Consider the following 24912-nt stretch of genomic DNA (forward strand, 5'->3'; position numbering starts at 1 on the left):
TTTTTTTTAAATCTGTATCTTTGATATTCAGGATTAGGTTTGTATGTCCTTCTAGCTTCTTCTCTTAGTCTAGCATGTCTATCAGGGCATCTTGAAGCCATATGACCAATCTTATTGCAATTGAAACATTTAAAGGGTGCTTTACCTTGATACTTACTTCCAATTGGACCTTTTGGCATTTTTCTTGCAAATAGTGCTTCAAGTTCTTCAAGCTCTTCATTCTCCTTCCTGGTTTCTTCAAGTTCTCTTGCATAAAAGGCTCTACAGTTTGATTTGTCAAAAGATGGAGCAGATGATGTTAATGTTTTGAAGGCCAAATCAGTTTTTATAGTAGTAACAGGACCAAATTCCTCAATTTCAAAAGCTGAAAGTTTTCCAATCAATGTATCTCTAGTTACTGATGTATTAGGCATTGTTCTCAACTCATTTATAGCAGTAAACTTCATTTTATATGCCGGTGGCAAACCCCTTAAGATTTTTGAAACAATCTCATCTTCACTTAAGGTTCCTCTACAACATTTGATACCCGAAACAATTTCATTTACTCTTTCCATAAAAGCAGAAATCCTTCCATCTTCTTCCATTTTCAGATGTTCATACTTGACTCAGAAGCTTTCAAGTTTTGCAATTTTGATTGTGGAATCCCCTTCATTCAGTGTTTCCAAATGATCCCAGATAGCTTTTGCAGTGGATCTATATGATAATCCCATGATTTGTTGATCCGATAATGCGCTCAAAAGTGCTTCTCTTGCTTTTCAATCATTTTCTTCATCTTTAGCTAAAGTAATGGGAGCAGTCTGACCAGCTACAGCAGCAGTATAACCATTCTTAGTAACTTCCTAGATGTCTTTACCAATGCAATTTAGATGTGTCTCCATTCTGATTTTCCATATCCCATAGTTGGTTCCATCAAGTTTAGGACTATCCTTTTTAAAATAATTAGTAGACATTTGATCTCCTCAAGTTGTCAAACTTCTGTAAAAAGAGGTCTAAGCTCTGATACCAATTGTAGGTCCCAGAGACAATTGAGAGGGGGGGGGGGGGGGTGAATCAGTTGTCAAATAAATTCAAACCAAAATCTTATTAACCAACTTAATGCTTAATACCAGTAAGACAGTTAAGTATGCCGGTAAACAGTGTTAACATAAAATTGCTATACCAGTAAGAATTAATACATGAAACATAAGCACAAAGTCATCCACAACACATGACACCAATATTTGTATGTGGAAACCCTATAAGGGGAAAAACCATGGTGGGAAACCTTACCCACAATCAGATGATACTACTGCAGATAGTAAGTGTACAAAGAGGGGTCTGCACATCCAAAAAGGCCAACAGTCTAGAGCTCACTACTCAATTACAAATGAAAGTCACACTGACTACAGTTGGATGGTTAAATCCAATAAGAATCTACTGCACAAAATAGCATCTTCATATGTTGGATTCAGTACCGATGTAGTGCTGATATGCTTCTTCAAAAACCTAACTTCACCTTCGAATGATGTCTTCGTGTATACCTCTGCTTGATCTCGCATATACCTCCACACAATTCTTTTTTGCATTCCACATTTGATCTTACAAATAAGATCTTACATTTATACCATACCCTAAGACCAATTTTAGTAGGTCGGCTCTATAAGATATTATAATAAAAATATTTTACAAATAATACAATATCCGATGCAATAACTGATTGAACATGTCGGCTTGATGCATTTACAACAACAATAAATCATCTCTGTGGCATGCCATGCTGATCTGGAAAAGATAAGCTTGCTGGTGTAACCCTAAATAACCTGGACCTATTTTCCGGTAAAAGCAAATATGCAAATAAGAATATACCAATGATTATTACTTCAAAATAAAGTGTCCACATGATGTCTTCAACATTACCAAGTGTCTTCCATGTCATTGTAGGTACCGGTGAACATTATATCCTGCCGGTTAACCATATACTGGTAACTGTTTGCACAGTTTATTGTTTGCCGGTGAATGTTGCTGGATCTCCAAAGTAGGTGTATTTAGCAGGTGTTGACATCAATGAAAAAACCATACCAAAATACCAACACTGTCAAGGGCACTCTAGCCATCACCGAGGAGGAATCTGAAGCCCAGGAGGCAACTATTACATTGAGCACTGAATTGCCTAAAGGGAATTTTTTGAAAAGGAAGAAACTTGATACATCAAAGGTATCACCAGCTCCTCCAGCAAAGTGACCTAATACAAGAGCATTTGCAACATCACCGAGTAAGAAACCAAAGAATGTTGCCACACCCAAGGTAACAAAAACTTACAATCTATCTACTCGGAGACTCATTTTGGCTAAAGAGTCTAGTGACATTGAATTTGAAGACAAAAGTAAATTTCAGATTGTCAAGAGTAAAAAGGAAAATGTACATAGTGTTGAAAAATTTTGTGTTAATCTGAAGCAATATGGTGGATTTGGATCATTCAGATATGTAAAATATGAATCTAGAAATAATGCAGAAAAGAGACAAATTGAAGAAGCCGTAATCTGCACTCTTTTGAAATTCTGATTGGTCCCATTGGAAGTAACTAATTCTCTTCCAAAAGAATTGTATTTGCATACTGATAATAGGTGGACATATGCCATGGACTTGGAAAAGCAAATGAGAGAAAGAAGTCTGGTACATCTCTTTCTAGACATGTCGGTAGATGAGCTCAAAGAAAATCTGAAAAACTACCATAAAAACTTTCTAGTCAAGCAAAGAGCCTTAAAATTGATGAATGGACTTTACTTGGATGTAGAGAATGAAACCAAAGAAAAGTGGCAGGAAATCTTTCAAATAAAAAATGCTAGTGAACAAGTTGGAGTTGAAATAGTTGATGTCACCGAGCAAGATCTTGATATCATCGAGAAGACCCTGCTGATACTATACAAATTGATGAGGATATCATGGACACCGAGGCACTAGAATAGGAAATGATAGAAGGGAATGCTTATGCCCAACTTGTATCCAGTGAGTCAGTTTTGGACCAAGTTCAGCCCTATCCTCCAGTCAATCAGTGTATTTCAACCGAGGCCCCTCAGGATACTGAACAAGGAACATAAGGTCACAAGTCTACAAAAGGAGAAGCTACTTCTCAAGCCACCGGGGAACAAACCTCTCAAGCTCCTTATAGCACTAAAAATGTTACAACCAAGACACCAAGCACTGAGGCACCAAAGGACATTACAGAGGCTAAAGAAACTAACCAAAGTGTTGCCTCTACCGAGCAACCTACCGAGGGTCAACAAGCCTCCCAAGCCATTGTCTTAGTTCAACTGATGAAAGCCTCATCTTCTAGACACATGAAAATGAACAATCATAGTTTCAAATTAGATTTGTCAAAACCAATAGTGTTGCCAAATGTAGATATATCCAAATTAAAAGGGCAAGCACTCATTGAATTCGGTGAACTATGCTAGGCCAAAGCAGAACAGGAGAAGCAAATTGCTATTCAAAAGAAAAACAAAGTACTTCAAAAGGTGAAATCACTCTTAACCGATGTGCTACCTGAAGCAACAGTGACAAAAGATGCCACCATCCATATTCAACTGGATGAACTCCTAACCAAGATAGAGACATCTGGAGTAGATGCATCTGAATATTTTAGCAAATTGAAGGACAAGGAGCTCATTGCTAAAATGATTGAAGAGGTACAGAAAGCTGTTACTATTGGCAAAGTTAAACTTGTCAAATTTATTGCTGAGTTGACCCCTCAACTCAAGCACATTCTTTATTTATTTCAGAAACTCTGTACATTCTTTTTATTCGTTAAAGATATTAAAAATAAAATAGAAGTGATTGAGAAAGAGATCACTGATCTCTTGAATAAGTTGACCACTGAGCCCAATTCTATTTAGCAATTCTATACAAAGTTACAAAAGCTTATGGCTCAACAATTGGAACTTAGGAATGAAGAGCACCAAATAAGGATGGACATTATGACACTTCAAACATTATTCATTCCACACTTGTCCTCTGTCCAAGAGCAGATCAACAAAGCTACCTCCCTATCCACTCAGCAAGAGGGAAGCACTTTAGATGGACTAATTTCACTGTTAGCTGACATTACAGCTTAGAATTCACTCATGTACAGTGTCAAGGATGCCCTCTTTGCCACTCTCACCGATGCAAAGACAAAGTATAAATCCATTTTTGACTAGTTGCCACCATCGAATGTTAACTAAATTTTGATGTTTGTCAAAAAGGGGGAGTATACTATCAAAGTACCAAAGGGGGAGTGTAGTATACAGGGGGAGTATACCAAGCAGAACAGAGTATCCAAATGGACAGTCAATTTTGATAGTGAACTGAGCAGTGACAACCAAGCAGTTAATATAGAACATTGATCACCTTTAACAGGGTAAAAGACTCTAACAAAGTCTATAAATTGTAAAGCCTTTAACTAGGTGCAACATTTAGTTTAAGTGTTGTAAAATCCTTTAGCAAGGTAGATCTAACGATCTCAATACTCCTAACAGGGTAAGCTATCAGAAATGGCTGAACATGTAGCTCTAACCGAACAACCTTTATTATTGCAGTAGTGAAGTTGTGGGTGCCATCCCCACCGCAGTTTTTTTCTCTAACCAAGAGTTTCTGCATAACTAAAATATGTGTTATGGAGCGAATCATGTATGATTGTTATTTATTTATTTTAGCTTTATGTTATGTTACAACAGTTTTTGGTTTATGCATAAGAGAAAAGATATTGTTGAAGAAAGGATTTGAAGTACTGATTCACCCCTCCCCTCTCAGTACATTAGCTTTCCATATTGGGCCTAACAGATATGTAGCCCAGTCTGAAGAAGGTGATGGTGCTAGAAGTAGGTTGGTTGAATTAAGTCCAATAAATACTAACATGAATGACGATAATCATGTCGTAACTCTTCCTGGTCTTGAGACACATACATAAGGTAGTATTCTGGAACTCGAGTAGTCAATCCAAAACAATGATGATAGTACCTTGAATTCCCTTGAGCCTATTCCAACCTTATCCTTAATGCATCCAGAACTGATTGATTGCACCCTTTATAATCAACCCTTGAATGTACCTACTTTTGCCAATGACTATACACTATCCTACTATCTCAATGCAGTTGAACCCATGTACTCTTCCACTAGCGAACAAAATGAAAACATGATCGAAGCGGATATCAAGTATCTTAGTCACAAAAACAAAAAAAATAAAAATAAAAGATCTAATGGTGAAAACCACATTGTGGCGGTATCAGACTCTAAACAAGAGAAAATAAAGGACAAACCTAAGGGTGAAAACCTCTCTGATGTGCTTGAAGGTGAGATACTTGATATACTGCCAAGTCACTTCCAGGAGAGATCTTCCATATTGATCAAGCCAACTCAGCTAGTGAACATTGGGAGTCAAGAGATACCACATTTCATTCATTTAGTTCAATTGCTGTCAGCAGAAGAGTTAAAAGATTTCAGCAATATGTTTTTAGAAAAGAAGATCAACTTTGCATGGACATACTCAGATATGTCAGGACTCAATCCTGATCTCATCATGCATCATCTTTCTATCATGCTAGGAGTTAAACCAGTCAAACAAAAACTCTGAAAGATGTATCCTCATGTGGCACTACTAGTCAAGGCTGATCTAGATAAATTACTAAAAGCTGGATTTATCAGAGCTATAGACTATGCAGAATGGATATCCAACATAGTATCTGTATCAAAAGAAGACAAATCTATTAGAGTTTGCACAGATTTTAGGGATCTCAACAAGGCATGTCCAAAAGATGATTTTCCATTTCCCAACATTGACATGATAGTAGATATGACTGCTGGATATGGGATGTATTCATTAATGGATGGATTCTCTGGGTACAATCAGATCAAGATAGCACCTGAAGATCAAGAGAAGACAACTTTCACATGTGCATGGGGAACCTTCTACTAGAATGTTATGCCGTTTGGTCTAAAGAACGTAGGAGCAACTTACCAAAGAGAAGTAACTACTATTTTCCATGATATGATGCATAAAAAGACTATGTTGATGACATCCTGGTAAAAACTATGAAGAGATCTACACACATTCAAGAGCTAGGCCTCATATTAGATCGAATGGAAAGATTCAAGCTCTGCTTAAATCCAAAGAAATGTGCATTTGGGGTAACGTCAGGAAAATTTCTTGGGTACATAATATCCAAGAAAGGAATTGAGGTTGACCTTGAAAAGGTCTAGGCTATAATGGAGATGCCTCCACTAAAGAATATCAGTCAGATGAGAAGTCTACAAGGCCGTCTTCAGTCCATAAGGCATTTTATATCTCAGCTAGCTGACAAAGCTCGACCCTTCATGAAGGTATTAAGGAAAGGGATTCAATACAATTGGGATAAGGATTGTGAACTACATTTACAAAAATCAACGAATATCTTTCTAATCCACTCATATTAATGCCACTGATTCAAGGTAAGCCACCGATCCTATACATATCAGCTATAGATACTTCACTGGGGGCACTTCTGGCACAACAGGACGACAATAAAAAAGAACAAACTATCTATTACATCAGCCGAACATTGGTGTCATATGAAATGAATTACACTATAATAGAAAAAGCATGCTTAGCATTGGTCTTTGCATCACAAAAATTAAGGCACTATATGTTGGCACATTCTATTAAGCTGGTAGCCAAGTTTGATCCACTTAAATATCTTCTCAGTAAAGAAACGCTTACAGGAAGACTGGCCAAATGGGTCATGGTCTTTACAGAATTTGACATTGAATATGTGGAATGCACAACCATCAAAGGACAGGTTATCACAGACCAACTTGCTGAAGCTCCACTTGAAGATGATCACTCTCTGTATATAGAATTCCCAGATGAATCAATCATGCACCTTACTAAACAATCCTGGAAATGTTCTTTGATGGGTCTTTTACTCAACATGGCTCTGGCACTGGGATACTATTTATTACTCCCCATAAATACTCAATTCCAAAAGCTTATATCTTCCCTTGCACAAACAACATTGCGAAATATGAAGCTTTGGTAAATGGGATCAAGTTGGCCATTGAGTAGAAGATCGTGGAATTACACATCTATGGAGATTTTCAACTCATTATCAACCAGATCAATGATCTATATCTGATGCGAGATGAGAAACTGATGCCTTAAAAGAGAATGGTGGATGACCTCAAGCAATATTTTACTTCTATATCATTTCAACAGATACCCAAAACAACAAATAGAGCAGCGGATGCGATGGCTACTTTGGAATCTATACCACAGCTACAGGAGTCTAATTTTTGCTTTGAATTCCTGGTGGAAGAGTTACATTACCTTGCCTATGATTCTCCCGAGTCCCAGGTAGTTTGTTCTATTATTGGACATGACTCATCTTGTTATAACCACATTTACTCTTACCTTCATGACCAAGTCGTCCCTGCTAATATTTTTCGAAATGAAAAAGGGAACCTAATCTGAAATGCATCATGGTACGTCATCATTGCTAACGACCTATTCAAGTGAGGTTTAGATTATACTTTGCTTAGATGTTTAGAAACTGAGGAGTCTCAACGCACATTATCTGAAGTCTATGAGGGTGTTTGTGGATCTCATTCGAATAGTCTAACTTTAGTATGAAAACTACTAAGGGCTGGCTACTACTGGCCAGACATGGAGAAAGAAGTTATAAAATTCACTAAAACTTGCAAAAAGTGTCGGTTGCATGGACACCTTATACACGCTTCGGCAAGGGATCTCATACCCTTTGTGACACACTGGCCCTTCCAATAGTGGGTGTTCGATCTGATAGGCCAAATTTATCCTGCATCATTTAATGGACATAAATTTATTATCACTCCCACTGAATACTTCACTAAGTGGGTAGAAGAAGTTCCACTCATCAAGGCAATAGGAAAACAAGTAGTTCTGTTTATTTTTAACTATATCATCTGCAAATATGGTATACCTTCATCAATTATAATAGACAATGGAGGACAATTTAAGAACAAAGATCTAGATGAACTTTGTGAGAAGTTTAAAATCAAACAACACTAGTCCTCAATATATTACCCTCAAGGTAATGGACAAGTAGAGGCATCTAACAAAAACCTAATGACTATTTTGCTCAGAACAATGAACAAATCTGGGAAGGATTGACATCTGCAACTCAATCCTGTACTGTGGGCTTATAGAACAAGTATCAGAACACCTACTGGGGCTACACCTTTTTCTTTGGTGTATGGGTCCGAAGTAGTATTACCCATTGAAGTAGAAATACCATCTCTAAGAGTTTCCTTGCAAGGTCTTGTTACTGATGAAGACTATAGAATATCTAAATTGCAAGAGCTCAAATTGTTGGATGAGCGTCGGCAAGTGGTGTTTGATCATCTCAGAGTGTATCAATTTCTAGAGGATATAACAATAAAGTTCGACAATGAGAATTTTAGGTTGGTGACTTAGTTCTCAGAGAGAATCCTAAAAAGCAACAGTTTCGAGATAACAAAGGGAAGTTTGAACCCAATTGGCTGGGTTCCTTGATCATTACTATAGCTTTCGGCTTTGATGCTTATCAACTTTCAACATCAGAAGGAGAACAACTCCATGAACTGATTAACACCATCCATATGAAGAAATTCTTCACCTAAATATTCTCTGCTCCAATAGCTTTTTACAATGGAAAAAGTCTTGAAGAAATCCTAAAAATAAAAAAAAGTTATGAAGAAATCCTAAAAATTAGAAAAAGTCCTGAAAAAATCCTAAAAATCAGAAAAAGTCCTGAAGAAATTTGAAAAAAAAAAAGAGAAAAAAGAAAAAAAAAAGAAAAAAAGAGAGAAAATGCCTTGGGCAAACAGGCGCGTCTTGTACTCAAGTGCTCCATCTATCAACACAACGTTGGTATTCCCGCTTTCATGCATCTTTGCTTTCGCTTGTCTATATCTTTTAGTCACTTTTGTGACATCCTAGTTCATTGGAACCCTCATAGCTTGAAACCAATCACTATCATAGTCTTAGGTAATCAACAAGAGCACATCACATGTCCTAAGCAGTGTCAACCATGTCAACCTTACGTTAGTGAAACCTGGTCATCCACTTTGAGTCAGTTACCTGTCTCCTGACTATTGAAGAGTTTTATCACTGAGTTAACAAGCAAAACAACATAATTGAAAACAATCACTAAACAGTTTGAGCTATGCATGGAAATTTTATTTGTGTGCTATCTTTTATATTGGTTTTCAATTATTATCCCTCTGAGTAACTCAAGGAAGTCCATTTTGACTAAGAGGAGCAAGAATTGGGGGCATAATATTTTCTTTGTTTTCTGTTTGAAGGAATGATCCCAATGATCTGGAAACATCTAAATTAGCTAGGTGTCTGTGATAAGAGCCTTCACATCAAGGTGGAATTGCCTCACATACCTCGACTCCACTTATTTGAATGTTATAGGGAGGTCCATATCATTTCTTTGTTTGGTTTGAGGGAATTTCTTTATCATACAATCCAAGTCCCTGCAAAATCTGTCCAAGGATATGAATGAAAAAAGCTCATTGCAGACAAGATCATTAATACTGCACATACAAAGAAATGAACTCTATTCTGCCTACTATAATTGTAAAGCGCTCAATGATGAAAATTAAGCTGTTCAAATCTAGTGACTAGGTTTAGGTTGCATCTCATTTTGCATCTCACTTTGCATTTCATTCTACATCCCATGAATTTGGAGTGATTTCGGTATAGTAACAATGCTTTCTCTTTATCTTTTGAATGAGAGTTGGAACGTCATCATCTCTTCGCTAAGTGGTCTCTTTTCATCATTTCTTCGATCGAGTACTTGTGTTTTGAGATGTTAGCTGCATACATGAGCATTTCATATAGTTTCATACATTCACTATCATTCATTTACATCCATCTTATTGCATAGAAAAAATGAAAACATTGCATCATTCATTATCATTCATTTGCATTAATCTTATTGCACAAAAAAATGCAAAAATTGCATTACTCATTCAAATCACTCATTTGCATCATCATTTATTTGCATATGAAAAGAAACAAAAATAAGCAATCATGATCGTTTGCATTCATACATCCATAATTGAAAAGAAATGCATACATATAGAATAAAGCATATCAAGGACATCTTATAAGCGAATCAACACAAGTATGATGAAGTCAAATCGGATCTTGTATATATATCATGTCAAGTCTAAGGTACAAAATGATGTCAAAAGATATATACAAACTCCCATCGAAGCAAGAATCATATAGGCTACAAAAAATGGGTGTGTCTACAAAAAATATCTGAGCTACAAAAAGAAATAATCTAGCTAGCACCCTCTCCCTCATCACTTGGTGGAGGAGGAGGAACCTGATGCCCGGGATCTTGATGAGGTGCCCGAGCTCCCTCTGATTGTGCCATATACTGTGAATAGGGTTACACTTGCTGTGCAATAGGAACTACAACACTATACGCTGCTACGTAATACGTTGCCCTACTGCTCTGGAGAAGGACCTCCTATCGAAGAGACTTTATCTTTGCTCTCGACTCTGCTCTCAATGCTGTGATCTGGTGATCATGCTCGACCCTCACCTCGACGAGTTGTCGGTCTCACTTCATCAACTGACTTTGTGCCACTATCAACTATGATTGTAGCTCTGCAAGACATGCCCTCATCGACCATCCAATATCTGTCCCCTGCTCTCTCGCAGGCCCCCCATCTCCACCCCCATCTCCACCTCCACTTCCACCACCACCCAGCTTCTCTCTCCACTATTGCACCTGTCCAGGAGCTGCTCCCTCTTCCTCCATACCACCCACCTGCCCTAGGGATCCACCCTCACCCCTATGTTGTCCTCCCTCAGCTGGTACCCTGCTACTGCTAGCACTTGGATCACCACTACCCCATCATAGAGCCTTAGCTCTCTGTGCCTGACCCTATCTCTGGCCTTGTCTTTGGTCCTATCCCTGAGCTGATGCAGGGGCATCCTCCTTAACATCCTCAATATGAGGAGCCTGCTTGCCCCGGTCTATAAAACATGGGAACGGATGTTGCTGAAAATGATCTCTGTACTGGGGCAATACCCCTACATCTGCTACATCATCCAGGTAATCCCACCTCAGACGGTGTAACCCTATCAACTCCTGCATCGCCAACATGTATGATAACCGCAGAGACCATCCTTGTCTCTCTTCATCTGCATATCGAGCATATGCTGTATACTCCTGTGAAATCCCCTGGGGCCGGCCATACTACCTCATCACTCGCGAAATGACGAATCACTCCACAATAGTCTGTGATCTCCCAATCAGTGGGTGTGTAACAAGCAGGTCCCTACGAACTAGCCGCACTCATCCCATGGCTCCAACCCTCTGTATGGTCTCCATACGATGGCTATCAGGTCATCGAGCTGTCGTCTCCAGAAGTCTGTCTTACCCAGATGGGGCTATGTGATATATCCAGTATACCTATAAATGATCGGTTGCCCAAGCTCTCTATTGTCTGCTACTATGGGCCGACACATAGGAAGGTGCTCCCAAACCCACACCTACAAAATGTATACCCCCATGGCCATGCTCCGCCCATCTCTGTATACGATCTCATGCATCTCTCGATACATGTGGGCCAATCAACAAGAGCCCCAACTAAGTCTCTGAGGGGTCTCTATCAACCTCTCTAGCATCCAGCCCTATCCACTCTGGAAACCCTGTTACCTCCTCTCTGGCATCAAAAAGCTCTTGATGAACCCTACTAGAACACATGCCAGGGGATACTCCTCACTCTATCTACTCATAAGAATATCCCAACTCATGGAATGAGTTAAAATATCAGGATCCCCGAAGACATGCCTGACTGCTTGCAGTCTGGGTAACAATGCGGTATCATAATCCACCTTATCCCCAGCAAAAAGAATACAAAGGATCCTGTACACATCCTCGGGAGTGATAGTCAACTCCCTAACTAGAAAATGAAATGTATTATGCTCTGAATAAAATCACTCTACCAATGCCGTGAGCATACTGTGGTTCACACGGATATCGGGTAATCCCAACAGATGAGTCAAGCCACACAAATCAACATGAGCCTACTCAACCTCAGATAAATGTCTCACCAATGCCATGGTAGGAGGATACACACATCTGAATAACACAGGAGGTAATCGAACTTGCAAACAACAAAACCCAACAATGAAGCATCAGAAAAACATTCCAAATGAGCTTACAAGAGAAGTAAAACATCACGCAAATCCAACTAAGTCAAAAGCAAACTCCAAAATTCACGTTTACACCTTCAAAAATGCTCACTATCTATCATACGAGAAAACACAGAAAAGCAACATCTCGTATGAGCCAGGAATAACTTCCGTATGAGAAAACAAGCTCAAATGACAATTTATCAGACTTTGCATGATAAAAGGGTCCTTTTATAGACCTCTTGTACGAGACATGGGTGGCCCTAGAACGATAAAACTAATGGGCTCAAATGACAAAAGAAACTTTACCAGTTTCTCGTATGAGACAGGATCCTATCTCGTACGATAAACCGGGATACTCGACTCAAAACATATGAAAAACTTGAAAAATGCATAAAAAAATTCAAAATTGAAAACACAAACAACCTTAAGATCGATCACATACCACTGGCTCATAGTTCCAAGGTCGATTATGTCTCCTCTGGCGTTCAAATTGATGCTAATGAGTAGGGACCACCATTTTCTTCATAGAAGGTTTTTGAATTTTCAAACTTGGAGGGTTAAAATGAATTGAAAATGACACTTTTGTCCCATATATAGCCAAAAACCTAATTTTTCAACTTGCTCTGATGGACATGAAAATTGTACCCTTAGCTAATGTGACCATCTTGAGTCCATTTTTGGGATCGAAATTGAAAATCGAGATCATTTTGCTAGTCAATTTTAGAATTTGGACCACTGAGCGCTCCTTTTGTCAAATGCTCATTCTTTCTTCAATTTGCGCTCAATTTCTCATCAATCGATGCTGAATATCAATTTAATTTCTACAATCAACTTTGCACTCAATTTCCTATCAATCAACGCAAAAAATTTCAAAAATTCCTCCGAACCAGTTTGTGCTCAAACAACTTATCATCACTAAAAATTGCCTATCATCATGAACCCTCACTACCTTTCAATTTCGCTCTTGAGGGGGCATACTTGTGACCTTACGACCTTACATCTTCAAATGTCGAGAAAATTTTCCAATCTTCATCGAAAGTCGAGCAAAACATCTTTTTCAACTAAAGAAAATCAATCAAATAAGACCTCATCACTAGGGGCATCTCAACTTCATCGCTATATATCAAGTTGAGATTTCTCGATCATCTGAATCAAATCAATTTCTAGGGGCATATCAGTTTCATCGCTTCATATCAAGCTGATATTTGTCTTTTATCTGAATCAATCTCTTAACATTAATCAGTTTCATCACTTTTCATCAAGCTGATTATTTGTTTAAACTCAATCAAGGGTTTAAAGAGTATCTTTAATCACACTCAATCTAAGCAGGTGTTTATTTTCATTTGTTTCTTGATCAAGCTAAACAGTTTATCTTCATCGTATCTTGGTCAATGAAGTTCAAGATCAATTTTTATCATCACTCACCGTGTCTAGATCAATCAAGTTCTAGATCAGTAAGATCCACTTCTTGATCAATCAAGTTCAAGTTTAGTATCTTTTGTTTTCTATCATTCCTAAGTTTAATAAAGTTTGGGAATGGTATCACTTTAATCAGACTTCATTCAGCTTTGTTGCTTTGAATCAAGCTTGACACCTCACTTTCATCTAGTTCGTGATCAATCAAGTTCAGAACTGGCATCTCCTAGACATCAACTATTCTTTGAGCCAACGCACTGCTCGCACATTAATTCAAAGAGGGGCAAATGTAAAACCCTAAAAATGGTCATCTAAACCATGAGCCCCTAATCTCGACAACGTCACTAAGGTCCTAACCAAAGGCAATTAAATCAATCTTGAGCACACAATTAATTCTTTAATCATCAAATGTCACATGGGAAAATCAATCACTCAATATTAATTAAATATTTATTTAATTAATAGATCATCCCAAGTAAATCATTTTAAACAATTAATTTAATTGAATATCCTAGCATATTTAATTAAATAAATCAATTTACCATTAAATCATCAAAAAGAAGAATTAATTCAACTAAATAAATCAATTGAGCACAAATCTTCAAAAATGGAAATAAATCAAAAAAAGGAATTAATTGACCAAGAAAGAATTAAAAATTGAGAAAAGAAATCAATTGGAAATAAATCTTGAAAAACAAATTAAAAATTGATAAATAATCTCAAAGAAAGCAATTAAAACAATTAAATCTCAAAATTGAATGAAATAGAGAATAAATCAATTTTTTTTTTTTTTGATTTTAATCTTAAATTTAGTTCAACTTCCTTTAAAGCTGATAAAAGCATCCAATCATATCAATTCACCTGGATTGTGCTTCTGTTGGAAAATCTTAACCGCTCATCATCAATTGATCTTAGCCGTTGGTATCTTTCTGAATTTTCTATAAATTCAGGCTCATCTCTCATTTAAAGGAGGCTAGAGAATACATCGTTATTATACTATTTTTGCTCTAGATTCATTGATATATTGCATATTAGTTATTTCACATTGGTTAAAATCATTTCGCTTAATATGCTTAAATCTTGTTAGATCAATGTTGCATCCATCTAGCATTCATCATGCTCATATAGATTAAATCCTTTGTCTTGATGTTGTCTAGTCATTGGTATTTCTTATAATCCAAGAGTAATCATATACTCCCATCTTTTAGAAGGCAATGGGTCGATTTGTTATGGTTTATTATTCATTGATTATATCTGATTAACCATGCATGTAATGACTTGATTGAAGTGTTGTGCTTACAAATGCAGGTACACTTTCCACACACATAGGAAATAGGTACAAAGTTGTATTTGGGAGGATTGATAGAATTCACAGAGATGAACAAGTTCAACTTTTGACAATGAGAAATTCAGAGGACCATGACGAATTGATACTACCTTGTTTTGAAAAATCAAATCAAACTTTTGGGAAGAGTTTCAAAACATATGCTTTTGCGCAGATCTAAGTCAGTGGCTTTATACAATATCTGTAGCTTACTGTTTTTGCCAAACCACTTCAATTCAACAATCCAATTCAATTCAAATTAAGGAGGAGAAAGCCATATAAAAAGGAACTGGGAATCTAATCAGAATCTTGGTCTTGCAAGGCTAGATCTATTAGATTTCTCTGCTCTTGAATATAATGGTTGATTGGGTAACTTAGTGGTTTTATTATCTTAATTTAACTCTAACCCTAATTTTCCACCATTATTTCTGATTTGTGTTCTCAAATTTGATTTGCATGCATTTTAATTTTCAAGTTTGCACTCATAGATTATATTCTTAATCAAATTTCATAAATTTAGAGGTTAAATTCATAAAACCCCTCATTTATTTTTGTTCATTTGATTTGTGAGTTGCGTAATTTGATATGTTCCTATCACTGACATTTATGTACTAACTTGTATCAATTTTATGCTTGTGAACATATACAGGTGGACTTTGAAAATGTCAATGACATCCCTTCTCTGCCACATACATATACTAGGACTCCTAGCTGTCCTAGGAGAAGACATAGACTTGAGGTAATCAAGAATTAAATTTTAGAGTTTAATTATAGTTCAATGTATATTGATTTTGATGTTAATTTTTTGATTGTAAATATAATATAACTAATCTCAATTGTGGTTTTCTTTTTTCTTCTGTAGGAACCTTTAGAACCAAAGAGTGCTTTAAAGAGGATCGATTTTGATAATCCATCAATAGTTTAGGATGTGATAGAGATATTTTGGGTTTCATACATGGCTATTTGGTATGTATATTTTGTATAGATTTTGAGATGACTTTTTTGGCAAGAGACACTATACCGGTAGAGATTTGTGCATGAGGAATGCTTTGGGATTGTTATTGATGTCAACTTAGCTCATAAATTTTATTTGGTATATGTAGAAGTGATCTACTAGAAGTTTGAGAAATTTGTTATTCATCTATGCTTAAGTCTGGAAGGTGGAATATAAGTGTGAATGCATTGAGTGCTATCTCAATTTTTATTGCATACTTTTGGTTGCGGTAATAGAGGTAGTTGATTGGATGTTTGAGGCAACTTATTTCGCAATCCTAGTCTCTGATATTGATCCACATGCAAGATTGAAGATCTGATATCTGGTAATTCAGGAAGAATACAGTTATTTTGGTGTAACATATTATGCAGAAGCTTTGGGATGATTTTGTTAGATAGTTCAAATAACCAAAAGACAACTGAGAGGGGGGGGGGGTGAATCAGTTGTCACAGATTACCAGAACCGTTAGAAATTTAAACTTTAATACTGGAATCCAAAACATTAATATCGGAATAGAAGATAAACCAATTAAGCATAAACAATAATCACAAAATAAATACCATCCACATGACACCAAGATTTGTACGTGGAAAACTCGATAAAGGGAAAAAGCATGGTGGGAAGCCTACCCACAATCAAATAATACTTCTGCAATAAGAATGTGAATTACAATTGAGGGGCCTGCACTTGTAGGAAGACCAACAACCTAGAGCACACTACTCATCATAAAAGGAGCCCCAATTACTACATATATATCCAGACTACAATCCAAAGAAGTGTTGAACTGTAAAAGATAGCATCTCCTATGCTTGAGTATAGTTCTGGTTAAACTCAATACCAGAGGACTAAATCCTCTTACATAAACCCAATTTGATCTCCAATGATCGAGCAACTCCTCTACCTGAATGATATTACATTATTAGCAAATTAAATTCCTTGACCATGACCTCTAACAATAACCATGATGATCTATAATGAGATCTTACATATATATACAAACTCTTGACCATAAACAATCAAGTCAACCACCAGATAATAAAGCAATTACATAATTACAAACCATGTCGGCCTTAGATCAACACATAAGAAATCCTAGAAATACTATCCACACGTTACATTAAAGCTAGTCTATAACCTAAATCAACCGAGACCAAGTATAGGTCCACATGCCACAACAATGATCTCCTTCTGCCAAGTCTCAAATATGATCACCAACAAAATCCTAAAACTCCACCAGAAGCTGCACCAACACCACTTATGCAATTCATTAGAGATCTCCACCAAAATCTCTGTTGGTGAAACCCTCGCTGGAACCAGAAACTAATCTTCTAAGAAGGCACGATAACATCCGATCTCCAGACCTAAACCAATTGACCAAATATGAATATAAGTATCATGAACAAGCTGATTCCATCACCAAACTATACCAGAGCCTATCGGATCATGCCAGATCCAAGTTAACCAAAAACCACTCAACCTACTAGTACCAGAAGGGTGTCGATAAAGCATCCAAACAACTAGTGTTGGCATCAATGACAAAACATCAATGCAACACATAATCAATTTCATTAGATGGCTAACAATCTCCCCCTTTGGCATTGATGACAACACTAAATGTCAAAAACATCTAAGTACCAAGAAATGGCAAAGAAGTCTCCCCCAATGGAAGACAACCAACAAACTCTTACAGATAGCTCTGAATATCAATATCTCTCCCCCTGCAAATAGTATCTCTATAAAGCTCTCTGAATTTCTCTTTCTTTCTCTTTTTCTTTTTCACCTTCTTTTACTTTTTCACATCAATATCACTCTCCCTTTGACATCAATGCCATAAATCTGATAGAAATATCAAATCAAAAACATAAACCACTGAATCACAAACTGACTACTCCCCCTGAGCAGTAGCATCCCACATCAGTGCCAAAATGAATAGTATCTCTGATAATTCATGCCAAACTGATGCCAAACTGCATAAATCAAATCTCTACCGGAGGGGCAAAAACTCCCAATCTGTCTCTCAGGTACTCAAATGATTCCTCGGACAAAGGTTTAGTGAAAATATATGCAATCTTCTCTTTAGTGTTCACATAAACTAGTCTAACTTCATTTTCTTCCACCTTCTCCTTCAAAAAGTTATACTTGATAGATATGTGCTCTGTTTTATAATCAAATACTGGATTCTTTGATATATCAATAGCAATAGAGTTATCATAGTGAATAATTACTGGTGTATCACAATCCACCTTTATATCCTTCAACATTTGCTTCATTGATAAAACTTGTGTACAGTTAGTAGCAACAACAATATACTCAGCTTCAATAGTAGATAAAGAAGTACATGACTATTTCTTGCTAATCCATGAAACCAACTTCTTTCCAAGAAAGAAAGCTCCACCAAAAGTGCTTTTCTGGTTGTTGTCAGTGTTTTGAAAATTGGATATTTTTGTTCCAAAATTGGTTAAATCTACAGGGCTGGGTTTAACATTTCATGTTGTCTCTGAGTTTTGTGCCAAAAGGGGTTTAGGGTTTTTGAGTTTTGACCTTTCTTTTCTTCTAAAAGCCCTTGCATTCTGTTTCTATGTTACTTTTCCACTTAAGTGGAAGGGTTGGTCCGTCATGAAGGTGTCCCCCCTTTAGGTTTTCCCTAGGCAGGTTTTAAATATATTTTAATTTTTACGCCTTTACCTATGTCTTGTTTTTAATCTTTGTCAGGATTCTTAACAATCATGCAAGTCAAAGTTGATCCTGCAATGCATATTGTTTCGCTGGGAGAAGATGCCCGTGGTTTACCTTTTGCGAAGTAGCAAAAAGATAAATGGGTCTGGGTAGAAGGATGGTTTGTAAGGTAAAGAAAATGCATCTCATTTTAGATCCAATGACACGCATTGATTTACTTTCCTAAGATGCATGTGTTTTAAAATCTATGAAATAGTGAAACAATGGGTGGGCCCTAGAGGTAAGCGGTTCTTTGGTTAATGGCCAATCAAATTGGAGTTGATCTAGTAGTGCAAGTGGATTCGCAACCGAAAATGGTCCAAGGTTTATCGTTTGCGAAGCAGCAAAAAGGTGGAGGGCCCAAGTAAGGTGGTCATGAAGTGGTTAACAGATGATCATCTTAGACAAGATCCAATGGTTTGCGTTAGTTCGCAAGGAAAAGCTGCTTGAGATTTAAAGTGCAAAATAGTGAAAGGTTGGTGGACCCGAAAGACAGGTAAGTCATGATTTTAAAGAGCGATCAACTTGTAGTTGATCAAACGACTCATGTTGATTCACAGCCTCAAATCAAACGAAGTTCACCATTTGCGAAGTAGCGAAATGACATAGCTATCACATGGAGGATGAAATGGCAGGACAAGGGATCACTTGGCTGAGGTAAAAGATGGCCTATTAGATACACGTGGCTCCAAAGGATTGTTGAGGGCCCGCTTTGATTTAACTAGCGATGATGTTGAAACCCATGGTGAAATAGAACATGGGGAAGTCCTAAATTGGAGCCCGATGGAGTTCTTGGGCAAATAGTTGACTAACACGTAAGATTCATTTATTGGTGATAGAGAAAAGAAAGTAGTTTCCGTGCTGAGGGCCCACTTTAAAAGGTTTAAGTGTGTTAAAGGTTGTACATCTCAAGATTGATCCGATGATGGACGCTTTTTTATAGCCCGAAGATGCAAGGTAGTTAGCCTTCGCGAAGCAGTGAAAACCGCTAGCAGTGATGGTTGTGCGCGATTAGTGAAGTAGACTAGCTGTCACCATAAGTAGTAAAGATCGAGTGGGTGGTAATTGATTAGACGGCCAATGTTGTTTCACACGATCAAAGTACATAAGGTTTACCTTTCGTGAAGTAGTGAAGGGAGGGTGGGGCCCATTACTAATATAGAATGACCAGGGAAAGTAAAGGTAGTGCAAGTTTCCAAGATCCGACGAGAGTCATTGCTTCATGAAGGAAACGTGCGAGGGTTTTAAGCTCCGCGAAATGGTGAAACAACAAAACAGTGAAATACTCAGAAAAGCTTGTGATCTGTTAGAGCCCAGTTTTGAATTCAATTGCAAATTCAATTATGAGTTGATGGTCGAAGCATGCCAGTTAATGTCTCAATTCAATGCCAAGTTGTCGTATTAAGGTCCACATCAAAATTGAATATCGACAACATTTTGATGAGTTTGTTGTAGAAAAGATGGTGCAGAGCGATTTTCTTCTGGTGAGTAACAGGTTTTTTTTGTCTTGCTAGTTACAGTTTGAAAATCGGTATTATTGTGTGCTTGCCTAATTAGAGTTTTGTTTGAATCTTAATTGATATAATTGCATTATCAGGATGGAACCAAGAAGGGATTTCACAAGGAAGGTAAATGATCAGGATAGAAACATATGTGATGATTCCTAGAATAATTGACTATGTCCACGAATGTTGTAGCCAAAAATAAAGAATTGGTATCTAAAGCCCCCTGTCTAAGGATTGGAGACGGTTTGTATGAAAAGGGCAACTGGTTAAGAGATCCACATATAGGGATATTAGGTCTGGGTCTTTTCAAATTAGGATTTGGTCAAGGACATGATCTTGCCCCAATGAATAGTATATGGGAATTGGACGTAGGAAAGCTCATGGTCCCTAGGGTTTTCATGGATGTTGATTTGTTAACCCAAATTGCACACAGTTATGACCTAGTTGCCAAATGTATCAGGAATGTGAAGGGAGGAGCCCTGATTGAGATTAATGATGATGAGTTTAGAAAGGTGTTTAAGCTAAGTAAGGTGTCTAATTATCTAGAGCCCATAAATTTTGATACCCTGGCCCAGGTTTACAATTTATAAAGGGATCACCTCAAGAGTGGACCTTTGAAAGAGTTTTTTATTAAAATAGGAGGGTTAATTGTTGTAGGCCCTAGTACCATGGAGCCTTTCTTCCTAAATTTGTTCACTCTAAGAGCTAAAGGCATGTATTGGTCACTATGTCAAATATTTGGGGAAGATGCTGAAACCACCATGCCAACTCATTATATGTTGATGATAGCATAGATTTTGAACCTCTCTTTGGTAGTAACATTCAACTATGCACCTTATCTCATAGATGCAATCCATGCAGGACTGATGGGGATAAAAAGTGGTAAGGTAGACAGACCATTTGGATGGTACTCTATTCTAATTCACATGTTTTTGTTGAAAGGTGTTGATTACTTTGCTAGTGAAATGGATTTTGTTAAGGAAAAGGACGGTGAAGAGATGCTTGTACAACTATGGAGCACTATTTTGTCCTGGGATAGAGAGGATGCCAGCTCTCTAAAAGTTGACAGATTCTTTGCATCTAAGATTAGGATTCTTTTATGTTTAGAAAACCCTAGGATCCCCAAAGCTCTTTTAGAATTCCTTAGGCCTAAGGAATTTGCTGAAGGCATCAAGATTGTGTACAACTCAAGAGACATATACTTGTACCCTGTCTCTATAGTTTTTTAGAGTTTATGGTTTTAGAGGCACTCTATATTTATTGCCCTATCAAGTCCCATTCAAGATAGGAATTGGAGAGGTCCTAAGGAAAATTGGAGGTGTGCAAGAGGGAGAACTAACAAATAGGGGAAAAGGGACCATTTTCCAAATTGTTACCATGGCCCATCAATTTGTGATCACCAAGGGTGGTTGGAAGTACTTTGAAGATTTCTTTCAACCATATAGGTTGCCTACTGCAGTAACAAGGTTTGCTGACCCTGAGGGTTTTTTCAATGGCATGTTCAGGAGGAGAGCAGTATGCAAAGGTAGGCCACATCAATTTCATTTCCCTGAGGATCTAATTAGAAATGAGTTCAGTTTGGATGAGCAGGAATTGAGGAAAGAAAAGTGGGTAGCGTACAAGAAAGGTCTAGATTTCATCCATCAATTTGACAATAATTATGACCCTCTATCTAGCTTTAATCCCTTTGAGGAAAAGATCAAATTCTTAATTCTTTATTTTGAAGATTTAATGCAAACTTTGAAGGAAAAGAGTGAAGCTATAATAAGAGATAATCCCGATAAGGCTAAGTTGGTTCTAGCCAAGCCTGCCTTTGCTAAGGCCATCCCTCTGGGCAATTATGTAATGCATAAGAAGTCCAAATATAGTGTGTTGATGCCAGTAATAGGTGAGCCCTCTATTTAAAGAGTGAAAAGAGAAATTGAAGATGTGATTGACATCCAAGACTCCCCTAAAAGGTAAAGGGTGGGGAAGGAAGTGCAAACAAGTGAACCTTTATACTCTACATCTCAATCCCCTATCCATATAGGAGATGAACAGAAAGTAGCGAAACAATTGTTGAAGTTGGGAAGCCTCAGAGAGATTGCTTACACATATGAGGAGACATAAGAGGGAATACTAGAAGAGCCACCTAGTGTCAAGATGAAATTAACTATAGATGAGTTCAAAGGTAAAGAGCTAAACCCTGCTGTCAAGCAAGCTAGTGAAGAGTTCCTAGCTGATAGAAATTTTGTCACAACAGGGGCCTTCATGCAATTTGTATGGAAGAAAAACATTGAGAAATTCAAGGCAAGGCGTGAAAAGAGAAAGAATGAGAAACCTCACAAAGATGCCACTTCAAAAGAGGAGGAAGTGAAACAAGAAATAATGGCATAATTTCAAGCCATCACTCCTAAAGTAGGAAGGGAAATAGTGTCAAAGGCTGGTATTCTATGCCTCCCTAAATGGGATATAGTAGATGCCTTGGTACTTGAAGCAGTCAGGAAAGAGACCAAGCCTATGGAGGGAGTGACATTTAGCAAGGATAATGCTACTTTAGTCATGTGGTCCTTGAAGAGGGATGGAAGTAGAAAGAGGAAAGATACCTCAGAATCCAGTTTCCTAGGAGGTATGATAGTGAAGAGATTTCAAGATACAAGGGTGGTAGAAGCTACCAACATAGTTTTAGAAACTGCAAAATTCAGTGTAGTAGTGGCCAAGAAAGAAACAAAGGAGAGAGATAATCTCTAAGAAAGAAGCAAAGAAGAGAGCTAATCTCTAAGTGAAACTAGAAAAAATTCTAAAGGCTTATAATGAAGCCAAAGAGGAGGTAGCCAACAGGGATAGTATTATTGCTGGACTACAAAGTCAAATGGTAGGATAACACCAAGGAGGTGAGTCCTCTACCCTGATGATTGCATCTTTGCCAACAAGACCTCCACCTACCAGTCCTATCATAGAATTTCCCCCTTCTCCTATGCCTTCTAGTTCTCAACTAGCTGAGACTATTCAACATGAGTTGGAAAAGTTGAAATAGGCTCAAGCCCTATTTGTGAATAAATATGAAGAGAAGGTAAAGGCCACAATTTTGAGTTTTGTTGATATAGTAGAGGCCCCCACTATGCACAATAATATGAAAAGAATTTTGGATACTTTGTGTGAGTACAATGAGGACAAGGCTATTTTAGAGCCTATTTTGAATAAGTGGATGCCAAGAGAAGTGGATTTAGAACTTATGTGTGCATCCTATGATGAAGCAGGATCTGATGCCATTATTAAATCCACATGTGAGTTAGCAAAAGGTCTAACCAAGCTAGTAGAAGGAAGAGCCAATGTAGAGAGGAAGGATAACTTGTACAGGAAGGAATATACTGAGCATAAATTTGAATTGTTTCCTGGGGGTTTTGTTAACCAAAATTAGTTGAAGGACAAACAGGTATGGCTTGATGAGCTGGGAGATAATTTATCTTTAAGAGTGAATGAAATCATTAACAAAGATGACACATCTCTGTTTGTTAAAACAATTGATGAAATAGAAAAGATAAAGTCACACTACGGATTTTTGGGATTAGAGGTTAGGAAAGTAGGAAACTCTTGGAAAAGGTTATCTAAATTAAAGGAGAAAATTGTTAGCTACTCATGGCCTACTAATGAAATGTTCCAAGAGTGGACCAAGACGTATGTGGTGCAAGAAGAAGGAATCCCGGAGCAGTTAGAAGATGCTACAAAGGAGCAACAAACCGAAAAGGCCATTGAGGACCGAAGATGACTTGTAACTATTTTTTGAAAAGAGTTACAGTTGTAACTAATTATTCTTAGGAAAGTCTGAAGCTTTTATGCATCCATAATGTTATAAATGGATACCAGGACTAATGAAAAAAGGATCACAAGAATTTTTGTAAAGAAACTCTGTAGAAATATTTCTAGGTTTTTCTAGTTATTACAGAGAATACTTTAAGTCATGTAAAGTTATTTTTCAAAATGAATATCAATATACATATCAGAACCTTTCAAGCCTAAAACCTGTGTTGTCTTCTGGTGTGCTTTCAGTAATTTACTGGTTTCATTTGAATAGTCTAGGGTTACTGAACTAAACATGGATTGTAATGCAATCTTTATGGAGATTTTCTTAGCTTTTCTCTTTAGGAGAGGAATTAAATATGCATGAAACATCTCTGTCAGTAGATTATTTGTGTGAAACTTTGAATTTGATAGACAATGTTTAGTTTAACAAGAAAAAACTCTAATATATGTCAGGCATGAATAGGGTTAATAAAAGCCTAAGTAATGAGATGTAATGGGATGTTTATTTTTTGAATCCTTGTTTGATTTAGATGCCTATGTATCCTGGATAAGGAACTGGTATCGGTTGTGGTTTTCTTTCCATTTCTCTTGGGGATCAATACTGAATGAGTATAAGTTTTTCCTTCATTGTTTCATTTTGTTGAGGTGATGAAGTCCATAGGTTTTAGCATTGGTTTACTATGGGTTTCAAATTTCAAAGTGTGAAAGTTTTAAAAAAAGGTATACCCACCTGAACTTTGGATAAGTTTGAAGTGTAGAAGGTTTTGTTAAAACCTTGTCATATGTTATTCTGGAGTTCTAATTCTCTTGGTGTCCTCTCCATATGCAAACAAAGTTCATTATATTTCTTACAAGAAGGATAGATAGGAATCAAATTTTGGGAACAACAAAAGTGGTTACTCTACTAGGGAGAGTCATAGTGTGTATCTATGTTACAGATTGGTGTTTGAACTAGTTTGCAAGTTTGTCGGGATATCTGTGTGTTTATAGTAGATTGTATTAT

The 24912-nt window shown here is 37.2% G+C and overlaps 1 long non-coding RNA gene across 1 annotated transcript in view; it reads left to right on the forward strand.

The window, feature by feature from the left end:
* Positions 1 to 15916, forward strand: part of LOC131066707 (uncharacterized) — a 96416-nt gene extending 80500 nt beyond the window's left edge. Inside the window, exons 2-3 of the long non-coding RNA XR_009111707.1 lie at positions 15562 to 15651; positions 15775 to 15916. This is a non-coding gene — a long non-coding RNA (uncharacterized LOC131066707). The remainder of the gene's footprint in view (positions 1 to 15561; positions 15652 to 15774) is intronic.
* Positions 15917 to 24912: the final 8996 nt, after the last annotated feature.

The sequence above is a fragment of the Cryptomeria japonica genome, chromosome 9 (genome assembly GCF_030272615.1).
Source record: "Cryptomeria japonica chromosome 9, Sugi_1.0, whole genome shotgun sequence".
Taxonomy (NCBI): Eukaryota; Viridiplantae; Streptophyta; class Pinopsida; order Cupressales; family Cupressaceae; genus Cryptomeria; species Cryptomeria japonica.